Consider the following 13,598-nt stretch of genomic DNA (forward strand, 5'->3'; position numbering starts at 1 on the left):
CTGATAGAGGTGCAAATCAGTCATTACAAAAATTATATAATTTTAGGTCTTAGGTTAAGTTCTGTGAACTGTTTAATGTTATAATTGGCTGCTGCCAAAATCGTCAAGTTGAATGAAGCTCTAAGTTTAAAATGTCATAAACTCTCAGCATAAAGATTTATATAACACAGGTATCTGACCTACCACCACATGACAGGAGGTATTTGTTAAGTCTTATTTGACTCCTGCAAAATGGAAAAGAAAAGGACTAGAGAAAGAAAACATACATCTTCTGGACAATATCAAAACATTATGAATCTAGTCTGATATCTGAGCAATGAATTCAGAAAACTGTGGTAAACATAGTTGTTTCTTATTAAAAAATAAGATTTGATACTTCAAGTGGTAAATTTGTGTGTTTATTATGATGAATGAAGGTGGTTAATGTCAAGTCTCAACAGTGTGTACTTAGCAAGACTTTAGTGGAACATTTCATAAACTAAGTATACACTTTCTGAGGTTTTGCAGGCATTCAGTGGGTCTTACCCATACACATCTTCCCTATTTCTTTACACCAATGACCAAAAAGAAAGTTCCACTTGATTAGTCTGCATACCACACCATAAGGTCAAAATATGGTGCCATTTACTGGCCTAAATAAATCACGGGGGGTTGCAGTGAGTTCATTGGGACAGGGCTGGTAGAAACCACCTTGCAAAATGAATCAGGAGGTAACCACTCCTACAAGGAAAGCCATACAGCTTGGTGATGCTCACAGAAAAATTGCAAGCAAACCCATGCAAAAAGGTGTAAGCAACATTCCTTGCTTCTTATGTCATAGTTTTAAAGGATGTAAGTAGAGCACATTGAAGATGTCCTACATATCTAAATATCCTCCTATACTAACATGGCTAAAGCGGAATTTCTCATATCTGCAATCTGTCTGCATGTTTGTGGCTTCTCAGCAATAGTGGAACCTGTACAGGGAAACAAAGAAATGAAATGAGAAAAGATGGATAGAAGGTTTGAAGTTTAATGGCCAGCAAAGTTGCCTACTCATCATTTACAATATCGTGATACCTAAGGCAGATATTTTATTGAGGGAAACAACAAAGTAAACAAGGAAGTATTTCCAGCTGTTCTAAGGGTAGTAGATGAACTGGTCCTGTCTTGCAGTTCATGCTAAAATAGCTGAAGCTTCATACACACCTTGGTAATGGTGTGTTTTTCTTATTCCCAGCCATTTCTATGGACATATTCCTTCATTGAAAAGAAATGCCAGAAGCCAGTAAGTACCTACTGCCTGTACAGTACCCTTGCTATGAAATAATCCAAGCTGGCATTCATAAAAATATTTTATTTATACTCTCCCAATTATGCCTCTTCCCAATTTCTTCCTCACAAGCACTTCTCTAAATAAATAACAACTCAGTGGCCATATGACTCTTAGAAGGTAGAAGATGATGGTAGTGTAGTTTTGCACAAAAGAAGCAAGAGTCACTAACCAGTGTTTTATTTAAATGTTATTCTTTATATAAAAACACTGAAAATCAAAGCTCTTAGAAAACTACCTGTCTGTTCACGCCTACCTTCTCTTCCACATTATTTTATTCCTGTTAATTAAGTCACTCCCAGCAAGCTACATTTCTGTGCTTTTGCTTTAGTCACTGAGACTTTTCATCTCCTATCTTGAAGTACAGAACACTTAAAAATATGATTATTATCTGTCTCTTCCCTACCTTCTGACCCCACCTTCTGACCAAATTTTCTTTACCCCCAAAACCTGTGCATTGTTTTTTGTCTCCTCTGGTTAGGTCCTATCTGGAAACTCATTCTCTTTTACTCTAGACCCAGCTCCTCATTACATTTTACCATTCAAAAGTACAGACAGGAATAACACTGAAATAAGGAGCCAGATACATTTTCACAAAAGTAAAAGCACCTCATTTTATGCAGCAAATTTCTGCCCTAAATTTCATTTGCAGTAAATTTCATACGTCTTTTTACAGGTACACATTTGATTTCAAAAAGCAGGAGAAACGAATAAAAGTTCACCAAAAATGAAAACAGAAAATCTGAACAAGTAAATAAAGTGACCAGCTGGAGTGATAACATTTATCTTAATTTCATTCTTCAGGCTCCTTTTTCTACTCTTTTCCAGTAACATGTCTATTTCTCAACTTATTTTTTCTCAATAAACAAGCCTCAGAGAATTAACAGATGCCACAACCAGGTAAATGTGCATCTCTTCTGCAATTTGTGCAGCACTCAAATTCACTTACAGTTTTGTGGGGTCAAGAATATTTAGTCTCACTATAAAACTTATGATTTGCCTAATGCCTGAGACCAGAGCAGGATTAACGTGAACTGTCTGCTCACTTCTTGCACTGAGTTCAGAGGTGGAGTGGAGGCTGATGCAGGGAAGCCCTTCTGCAGTCCCTGCTTGCAAGGCAGATAAAAAACCCCAAACCACTCCAGTACACACCACTGTGCACAAGCCTGCCAAAGCCTTTCTGTTTGCTTTCAGGGGTCAGAAGCCAGAATTATTTTGATAGGATGGAGAGTTCTGAGGACTGGCATGCAAATATTCACAACAACTGTCCCACTTTGCTCCAAGTTCCTGTTTATTACTTCTTATTCTTTTCAGTATCAGTAAATCCCTTCAAGGCTTCTGTTATTATTGAAGAGGAGCCCACCTGGGAATGTTTAGGTCCTTTAGTAATAGCCTTAGGCCCAGATCTAATGTCTACTGAAAAAGGATTCACTGCTTAAAGGAAATACTGATGACAATTCGTTAGGGCATCATAAAAAAATCTGTTTCAACTTAGAAAAAAAGCTTCTAGGTATGTGAACAAATATTGTAGGTTAGCACTTACTGTATACAGACTTCAGGATACACAGAGATGTCCTGTAGTCCAGTCTTCCTTTAAATGTTTGCTAAGCCCTTAAAAAAAATAGAAGAAAGAATAAAGTAAAAGAAAGAAAAAAGAAAAGGAGTTCATAATGTTTTAAACTATAATATAAATCTACTGATCTGCTATTAATACAATTCCTGTGCTGTCTGAGGTTTGAGACACACATGTGTAATTCTTCAATGGCATTCTGCGTGTTATCTGGAAGGTCTCTCATTGCTGCTGCATCAATGCAAACCAGACTACACCCAGGCGAACAAAGGAAATTTAACTTTCATAAGTTGGTTTTAAAAATGCATTTACTTTGACTGCATTGAAAGAATCTAAAAAAAGATGAAAAGCATCTTTAACATGCCCAAAACATCTGGTTTCATATTTTGAGACCAAAAGGAAATTGCATGAAGACTAAAATCTTGTTTTGATTTATATTATTATTGGAGGGCTGAGAAGCTGCCAGTCATAAAATAAAATTTTATGATGATAAATAAATAAGGAAAACAATCTGACAAAACATGTTGTGGAACAAAGCTCTATTTCAAGTTTAATTAACTGATAACAATGTTTATGATAGAAGAACTGTGCCACCAATTATACAGCTAGTAAATGCATGCTACCAAAGCAAAGACCGGCCTATAAAAGCCTGGCTAAAAAGGTTTCTCCTGCAGCAAAATACTTCCAAACACAAAAGAGAAGGTATTCTCCATGTAGTAAATCATGCAGCAATTAAGACTCTCTTTGAAGACGTTTATTAGCCTTTATAGATTGTATGACAATTGCTCTGCTTCAATTGCACATTGTAAATTGCACAATAGTAGTAGTTCCTGCTCTCTAATATACCTACTGATAGTTCCTTGAGAAGCTGACAGCTTAGAAATTGTTACAGGAAAGATATATCTGTGGGGAGACAAGTAAAAAATAAATGTTTTTAGCTCTGCAGCACTTTGCCTTTTTCGAAAACCTTGTATGCAATCATAACAAAGTGTTCTAGCAAGAAGATTATTTTAGAAACATGAAGATCAGCTGCGTTCTGCAGGGAGAAGTGATCCTTAATCATACATGTAAGAGTTCAGCTGCTTTTCTGGTAACAGAGGCTTGCATTTAAAATTGCTACGTACTTCCAGTCCTTGTGGTTTAAAGACACTGGGATCACAGCCATGATATGCAGTACAAATCTTTAACTTTCTGTTTATGCTATACTATAATTTGCCAGTTACTATATAAAATGCAACATACAAAATACAAGATTTTGTATTATAGATATTATGAATCGCTTGCTAAAATAATGCTGACATTTCTGTGAACAGGTTAAAAAAACTTGGCTCCTATTCTGAGACTACTCCTTTTTCAACTTCTGTAATAATAAACCACATTTAGGAAGCCCTGAACTTGGGTGTCTGCAGGAACAGTACATTAACTATTCTGATCACATGTCTTATCACGGCTTTTCACCCCATTAACTGTAACTGAGCAGTGAACTGTTGGCCAGACTACAACCCCAGTATAAGTCCTCCTTGTGCCTTCCTATCTCCCTTCCCTCCTGCTGTTCAGTTTAAAAACACAGCTCTGTCAGAAAACAAACAAACAAACCCCCCCATTCAAATTGGACATTAAATAATATAGGAAGGAAATCTTTCAAATGTTTCCCAAAAGAAAACATATAGTGGCATTTGTATATGTTGAGAGCAAAGGTTTTCAAACCGAAAAAATGGAAAGATCTTTGTCAAAGTCAATGCTTAGCAACACGGTAAACATTCAAAGGAAGTCAAAAAAAGTTGCAAAAAACTTTTATGGTTTTAGCTTCACATACATTTACTTCAAGGCGGGGAAAGAAAAGATCAAAAGCATTCTGAAGAGTATTTGGTGCTTTAATAATAAGCCCAAATACTTGGAATTTATATTTCCCTAACTTCTTTGTTGATCCACATACAATAATTCTTCCCATATCTGCATTTTGCTATTGCTTCTTTACCTGTCTTGTTTCCTCTCCTATTCTGCTTGAAATATGATAGTCTTCTCAGTCCTCCAGTTTGGGGCTGTTTTTTATTTCTTAGGTGCAGGTAAAGCTCTCACTTTTTTTCATCAGTTAAAATGAACCTGAGGAGGCTATGCTTCTTGTGGTTTCTTCTAAGTACATGTGCAAGCAACTTAACATCCTCTCTCCAGTCCTGGAGGGAATTACTTCTGGCATGTTTCGATTCATTATCTTGAATCTTAATCAGCTGATGAAAAAAAAATTAGTTCCATCAGCTGATGAAGGCCCAGAGTAATGAGTCAAAACATCCTGATCAAGACTTCCAGCTGCACTGAATGGGACTCTACAAGTTACATTTACCCTCACTGCATTCTTACAATTAATTAATAAATTCCCCTCTTCTCTGCACCCGTCAGAAGTAAACAGCTACAGGATATTAGATCATATGAAAGATTATTGTCTCCTTCAGTCATTTGGTGTCTTACTCCTGTAAATCTCCAGAAAAGGTTTTACAAATTTTATCATGCTTAACTTCTTGAAAACAAAGTGAGAAAGGATTTTGCTGACTTTGAAATGCAATCCAATTATTGTAATGGCCATAAGGCCATTATATATATTCTTAAAACTATAACTGACTGACTAATATACTCTTAATACTATAACTGACCGAAACTTTTCAGTAAATTTTATGGTTTCAGGCATCACATTTTCCAACAGGAAAACAAGGAGAAAAAATATTTTCATCCCCATTCTGTAGGCATGTCAGGCCTACAGAATTAAAATGTACCTGGCAAAATAGAAAAGAAAAAATAAATTGCACAAAAAATTTTGAGAAATGTACAAAAAAAAAGAAATTAAAAAAAGGACAAATATTTTTAATATTCTATGATAATGACTGTAGGTGTTCCATATAAATATAGTAAATAAGCAAGTTTAACACAACTATTTGTTTCTAAATCAACTATTCCTTCAAGCTGGTACACAAATATCTGGGGAAAAGAGCCTATAGCTCTCAGATCCCTTTTGACTTCTTGATGCTACCATGTGTCCAAATAGCTATGTTGCTCCCTTCTTTCTCTTGGAGTCATAGCTATGTGGCAATTGGCACAGTAATCATACCATACAGTTATCCCTGCATTAGTGACCTCCAGACTGCATTACTGCAACTCAGACCTAGAAATTAAGCTGCATGGCCTGAAAAAGCTCCACATGAGGGAAAATATGACAGAATGTCTGCTTAACGAAGCAAATTGCCACATTTATCCACTTCAAGGTCTCCATCTTGATATTTAAACCTCTCAATGTGATATGAAATCTCTGTACCTCTACCTACAGGATCACCTTCATCTACATGGCTGTGATGTCCTTATCACTCTGAAACTGTGAAACTGCTGGAGTCAAGGAGAAAATATGAAGCGGAATACTCAGAATCTTCATAGAAGCCACATCAAAACTTCAAGTCTCATATCCTGGTGACAAAAGCTATTAGAAACTGCAGATCTACCTCAGAACCCATGGCCCTGTGCAAAACACATCTCTGATTTGTCTTTCCCGTCACCCACACAAATGTGAATCAAGCTGTTTTTCCTCTAACCCAGTAAGAAATAGAAATTGTTATTATTGTCATGGTGATGAATAAGAAGAGTGGAAGAAAGGAGGATGTGTTGATCACGTGGATCTCATCTGGGGTGACATTAAGAGAAGTTAAACAAAATTAAAATGATTTTCAAAATTTCATGAACAAAGACTACATGTTGATGAATGACCTTATGTGAAAAACTTTGCTTAGTTGTCTGTAACCTCTCCAGCATGTCCCCTTAATGATCTTTTCCTGAGCAACATCATGTTCTAGCCAAATCTTCATTAGCCTCCATCTGACCACTACCGTACTCAAAAGAAGAGGCAGAAAAATAGAATGCAAAGCACAGAGGAATCTCCACTTAAAAAGCCAGAGAAATCTCAAGCACTGTAAAAATGCAGCACTCAATTGTAAGGATGAAGGTAAAAAGATGTCCCCAAGGCAATCAGGAGGTTTGAATTTCTAGGATATAATGCTGACAATAGCCAAATAAGACTGCCATGATCTGAAATGTAATAAATATTATTGCTAGCAATGTCATTGCTATTGTATATGCTATTAAAAAAAAAAAAGGATACAAAAATGGTGAGATTTTGCATGTTAAGTGCTACAATAAGCAACATATAAGAATCAGAAAACAGAAATAAGGATTGGACTTTTACAGATTTATTTTACCCTTATTTACATTCTGTGTCATCACACTGGCTGTTGTGACATTGCATTTCTAATCAGGCTAGAACTGTCTGCTTTTAACTAGAACAGGATCTGAGACTGCTAATTTACCCTTGTTATTGACTTCACAGGCTCTTTTGGCAGCCTTATGACTTGGTTACAGGAGTCTCCACCTGACTGAGATCCCAGTTGCATGCTTATGATTTGACAGTTTTTATTTGACACCTGGATATTTCACTAGGTGATTGAATCACTCCAAGTAATTCTGGAATGACCACATATGTTTCTACATGTACAGAAACCAGCACTGACAGATAGGGTGTAAGCCTGTCTGTCTGGACTCCTGGCGTTATAGCAGCTCAGAGTTCTTTTATCTCAGCAGTGTGATAGTTCTCAGTCCCAAAATTATAAGCTCACGAAGATGGTTTGCAGCCATGCTATTCCACTCCTTATTTTGGTAGGGATATGCTATGGCTAAATTCAGTGCTAGCATAAGCAGCTACCCCTGCCACTTGTTGGGATATCAGCTGCGCTTATTTACTGTGATGCATCCTACTGCTTTTGCCTTGGCATTTCTGAGTTTCCCCGTCATTATGCTGTTCCACCTGTGATATATCTGCCTGTTATATCAGTCCTCTCTTCTCTGGCCCTTTTAAGTACTTCCTTATTAAGCTTTTTAAAACTGAAAAGTGAGAAAAAAAAAAGCACTCACACAATGAGCACTGATACCAAATTTTGTCTTTGTAGCAAAAAAAAAAAAAAGATTTACAGGAGGTAAAGGAAGATTTGTCATGGTCAGATGTCTAGCCTTAATGCTACACACTCTTAGAGGCAGAATAGCTAAGTTCCTAATATTTGCATGGAAAAAGTATCTTTCTGCACAGGAATTGTTTTTGCTTGTAACTCAATAATTAGACATATGAATATACCTCACGACTGCAGAAATGAAGAGAGAGCAATTAATGTTGTTAGTCCCCTTGATAGTGTCTGGGTGGCAGCAGGTGCTACAGTTGGGACTACTAGATAGATAATATGTCTTCACACATGGGAATGTGACAGCATACAGAGCAAAAAGTGTGCCTCGTGGAAGGTGCTTCCTTTCTCTCTTCAGTTGAAAACAAAGCAATGCAGGTCTGAAAAAGGAGAAAATGATGTGAAAGAAAGGTAAATAATTGCCCCTCTGGGTTTTCATACACAACTTACCTCACATGTGCAGCAATGCCTGGAGCTAATCTCTCAGTACTTTTTGTAGCTCCAGTTAGAGTGATATTTGGCAGCTGCTAGATGAATCTGGCTTATCTGTTGCCAAATGCGTGCAGTACGTGTGTGTGGCAACTGCTGTCTTCACCAAAAAAAGATTGGCTCAACAGTATTTGTTATACTTTCCTTCTACTATTTCTACCCCCAGGAATATAACTTTACTGCTAACCATTTTATTTTTCAGTCTTTATCTGGCTACAGGACCAGATGCTGAAGTGCTACACTATCCCACCAGACCTGTAGTTTGGTCCCAGTCTGGCAGCATCTCTGCATACGTCCCCAAACAGCATAAAACCACTTTCCTGCCTTTTTATCCACTAGACTACTGCTTTTTGAAGTTGTCTACAATCATTTTGGTTATTCTCTTTTTCTACTTACTGAAGTGTAGTGTCTGATAATTTAAAGAACAATTCACTCACCTCCAGGGCTTTCCACCATATAGCTCTACTTGTCCCACAGCTCAAACCAGTGGGTTACCAGTAAGTAACTAGTATGGTCCCTAGACCACTTCTTACTGTGTGGAAATGATGCATTGAAGATAGCAAAACATGTCTGTTTTGTACAGAAGCCTCTTCTACTCTGGAGGTGATTTACCTGTAATTTGTATGACCAGATTTATTAAGAAGGTAAAGGCTTGGAAGAGCCATCTCAGCCAATTTTAGATAACTAAAAGTTGTCAAAAGAATAATGTTTTAAAAGTGACTATCCCTGTCAAACAGAATGACAGAATCACAGTATCACAGAATCACAAAGTAAGCTGAGTTGCAAGGGCCCCACAAAGATCATTGAGTCCAACTCCCAGCCCCTCACAGGACCATGCCCAAGAGTCACACCAAGTGCCTGAGAGTATTGTCCAAAAGCTTCTTGAGCTGTCTCAGGCTGGTGCTGTGACCACTTCCCTGGGGAGCCTGTTCCAGTGCCCAACCACCCTCTGGGTGAGGAACCTTTTTCTAACACCCAACCTAAACCTCCTGTGACACAACTTTAGACTATTCCCTCAGGTCCTGTCCTTAACAGAAAGCTTGGGGCATTATCTCAAATGCGGATACTTTAAATTTGACTGAAGCCCATTTTGTGTTGACCTGGCTCAAACCCTAACACTGGTTGGGATCACCATGTACGCTAATCCACACTGCAACAGACTAGGAAAGCTCCAGGGGCCCTTCTGGGTCTCCTTTCAGTGCTTGGAGTAAGAAAAATCCTGTGTCCCATGGAGCCAGTGCAAGGGATCCTCCCCAGGCTTTAAGGAGAAACAGAATCAAACAAACCTGCCAAAATTACAGTTTTCTGAACTTCAAATAATGGCAGACATGATCTTGGTTGTTTTACAGGAGTGCAAGAAGGCCATCTGGGGTCAAGGCAAGGTCTCTGCCAGTAGTCTATCTTTCTAAGTAAAGCATACCTAAGGAAAGGAGTATAAGAAATGGAGCTAATACAGGTTTTCTGGTTACATTCAGTGCTGGAAATAAATATCAAGAGGACCTCTGCTTCTACTTCCTTTGTAGTGTTCTTTCAGCTTTTCTCATTTTCAGAGGCATCCACACTTCAGTGGACTTAGGTTAATAACGGATATCTCAATATTTTTTAAGGCAAAAAATTTGAATTCAGAACTAATGCTAATCAGAAATAAGCCACCACAATGTCATACTCTGTCCAAATTTCATCATTAGAAGCCTGGCTGAGAAAATAGTACAAGTATTCCATAGTATTTTTTCAATCCTTAATCTCTCTAATTTCCTCTACTATGGTTAAAATAGTCAAAATGCAGATGACTTTTCAGTGATTCGCAGACACAGCAGCAAACATAGTTAGCAAAAAATAACACATTTTATGGAGACAAACAGCAGGTTTTTGTAGGTCTTACCAAACTAAATTAAACTATTTTATCCCAGCTTTTCCAAAGCAGATGACTAGCAAACACTCTTCCAGAGCTGTCCTGCATGGTATCTGCTAATATTCATGCACTGACAAAATTATTTTGACATATGGAACTATGTACGTTAAATTGGAGTCCTGGCTAAAAAGAATGATATTAATTTATTTTAAAATGTGGGTGATAAAAGCTATATATGCCAAATAGAGAAAGAGACAAGTTGATGAGGGAAAAATGCTTTTAAGAGAGTACCACTTAAACCTGTGGCTGATCTTTCATGAGACTGAGCCTCTCTTGAAGGGTATACTGAATACTTGATGTGATCTCCACAGTCCTCAAGGACGTAGGCAAGCAGAGCAACATCATACACTGTGTTCTTAGTTTTGGCGCTGGTCCTTGTGTCACCCTTATAAAGGGCTGCTATGAACAATAAACAGGGTATGTCTCTCTCCTGTCACAGTGTTCCTACTCTCAGAAAACCTTTGTGGAAACTTGGTGCAGTCCAATCACCCTAATCCATGCTTTAAATGATCACATGGAAAAGTTCACAGGGTTCACATCCAACAGACACAATGGCTCTTCCTCACCCAAATCAAGATGTATGGAGTCTGATCTCAGGTCTTCCATGGTTATTGGATCAGGTCCTAAGGTGAAGCAACATCCTGGTGTGTTGGAGTAGAAAATAGCTATGAGAGAGTCCTGAGACAGAACAGTTTTTGAAAATGCAGTCTATATGAGAAAGTCTGTCCTTGAAGCCACTCTTGTCTAAAAAAATTATTTTCCAACAGTAATCTGGTAAACTATCTGGCATTGGAGTTTGTCTATCTATAGAAAAAGACTTGAAAAACTCTTGAATGTGTCCAAAAATACTGAGCTAAGTTGATCCCTCTTATGCATCAGCAAGTAGCTCTGTGTCACTGCATGAACATCCCACTGTAACACTGCTATCTGCAATGGCAAACGAACAGCAAGTCAGATGCTGCTCTTAGCAAAGTCAATGGGCGCATTTATGTTGATGTCAGTGGGAGCGTTTACATTGATCTCAAAGGAAGGAAGATTGGACCACCAGCAGAGAAATGCCATTCTTCCAGAAATGAATCTAAAATACAATAAAAGCTGTAGAAATGTCCCAGACCTTCTTTGCTTGAGCTTGCATGTGTTTTAGAGGTAAGGTTCTGACATTAGTGTTTTTAAAATGTGGTGCACTGTTCTTTGCATAATATTCAGGCCTATTGTCTGCTCTCACTTTTTACATAGAACACATTGTAAGCATCTGCATTTCATCACTTCCATCTCAAGGAAGATGGGTCTGTTCAGGTAGTCTTTTTCATTACTTGAATAATGTATATTATAAATGAAAAGTAAGTTCAAAAAAGCTTTACAAGAAAACTCTCTACCCTTATAAACAGGGAATGATCAGAAGGTTAAATGAAAAAAATAATGACCTCTATCTGGCTTCAAAGATTTTAAACAGAAAATGCATATAAGCTGTCTTAAGAAGAAATGGTACATATCTGATTGGATTAATGCATTTGTATAATTAAACATGTAAAAACTTTACAGTATAATGATACTATGGGCTTTAGTCTTAGCAAAGAACCCATCCTGTTCAACCAATGCCATCTAAGTAAAAGTGATAATGAAAAATACACACAATCATAGTAAAAATAAACCTCTCTTCTTCAAGCACTTTATTAAGGCTTCTCAGAGGCTTCATATATTGTAGGACTTCAAGATAGCTATCTGCACCTGAATAATTTCAGAGAGCTTAACATACCTCTGTAGATTGTGGAGGAGAGTTAAAAATTTTAAGAGTAAAGAAAAAGAGCATAACAATCAATGCAGGACATTTTTTGGTTTTTGCTTTTTTTTTTCTGAACTTCTGAACTGATTTTGCTGAAGAATGACATCATCTTCAGTACAAAGCAGGAAGAAAAGTGAAAATTCTATTTCCCTTATACTTCCCAGCCAGCCTCAGTAACTCCCTGGTTTTTATTGCATATTAGCTTTATTCATCCTTTTTTCACTCCACTCTGAAGACAGTATGCCACAGAGAGCATGGTTTTGTGTCCATGCAGTTGATAATTCTTCATTCATTGTCTCTGAAACAATCATGAGGATGTGTTACATTTGGTCAAGCACAAACTGGTAGAAAAAAAATTACAGACTTTGGATAGGTCTGAACCACCTGTGGGTCCCAAGGTGTGCCATCAGGCATTGTGCAGACTTTACTAATGAATTTTGTGGTAGTTGAAGGTAGGCCAGGACAGAGAAGCCTGACCGCTTGCTTTGTGTTTAAGAGAGCATTAAAGTTCCTCCTTTAGCAAAAGTCAAGAAGCAGAACTAATAAACATCAGGTTGGAAGAATGTAGACTTTAGAGCCTACTTCTTGCTATAACCTTATTCCTGGGACAGGTTCTATACACAGCCTGGGAGCCATGGGATTGAGAAGACTTTCCTAATGAGCAGTGACCATAATCCAGACTATCAGTTTGCCAGGACAGGATTTCATTTCATGTTTTAAACCAATGATTTTTTGTGTAGCCTCACATCATACTTTAGGTAGGAAGTCAAGGAGAATTTTAATTAGTGGAAAACTGAATTTCGAGATGCAGAAGCATTATTTACCTACACTGCATACATGAGCATAGTGTAGGAGGAGGAAAATGTCCTTACAAGTTCTCTAAGTACTAGACATTTCAGAATCTTAGATACAACTAGTCTTTCATTGTCTTCATCTATATTTAATTTATAAACTTTGCAGTGTGGGAAATCTGTTGAGTGAAAAGTAGTGGATAGGTAGGTGGAAATACTGCGCAGCTGGGTGGCTCTCACAGCAATCACTCCTTTAAAAGTACACACACACTTGCACACAGTGCCACCCATAAATTTTCCCTTTATAATTTCAGAAAAAACTGAGTAGAAGCCCTTATTTTTAGCACTTATTGGTTTCTAATCTGCTAGAGCCAGAAATCTGCGCTGCCATTAATTCACCTGCAGACTTTGCATTGCATTGAACGGGAATTATGCATGGAAGTCAATTGCAGGAATGGACACTTCCTAGCAGTTTAAATGAAATGAGCTTTTGCAATGAAGAAATGAACACAGAAGCCAATCTAAGCCAAGAAAGGCACATTGACATCTTGAGTGAGAGCTGACCTGAAAGGATAGAACATCAGGTGCAATTGTAATTTTTCAGTTTTAAGAGACAGATTAAGTACTGAAAGCAGCTGGCAAAATGATAGAGATTATTTACAAGTATTCTTGTCTTTTTCTTGTGCTGGGTCTTGTTCTGAAGGTCAAGAGACAGCCCCGCTGGTGCTCAAGAAGGGCTTTCTGGGCACAAGATTG

The 13,598-nt window shown here is 37.7% G+C and overlaps 1 long non-coding RNA gene across 2 annotated transcripts; it reads right to left on the minus strand.

Annotated features, from left to right (window-relative positions):
* Positions 1-207: 207 nt before the first annotated feature.
* LOC138118188 (uncharacterized) lies at positions 208-5,048 on the minus strand. Of its 2 annotated transcripts, XR_011155027.1 has the most exons (4): positions 4,861-5,048; positions 3,733-3,785; positions 2,856-2,923; positions 208-956 (listed from the first exon to the last, which is right to left on the minus strand). It is a non-coding gene; the product is annotated as an uncharacterized lncRNA (long non-coding RNA). The 2 variants fall into 2 exon arrangements; XR_011155026.1 differs by lacking the exon at positions 3,733-3,785.
* Between the last annotated feature and the right edge of the window lie 8,550 nt (positions 5,049-13,598).

This window comes from Aphelocoma coerulescens, chromosome 1, assembly GCF_041296385.1.
Source record: "Aphelocoma coerulescens isolate FSJ_1873_10779 chromosome 1, UR_Acoe_1.0, whole genome shotgun sequence".
In the NCBI taxonomy this organism is placed as follows: domain Eukaryota; kingdom Metazoa; phylum Chordata; class Aves; order Passeriformes; family Corvidae; genus Aphelocoma; species Aphelocoma coerulescens.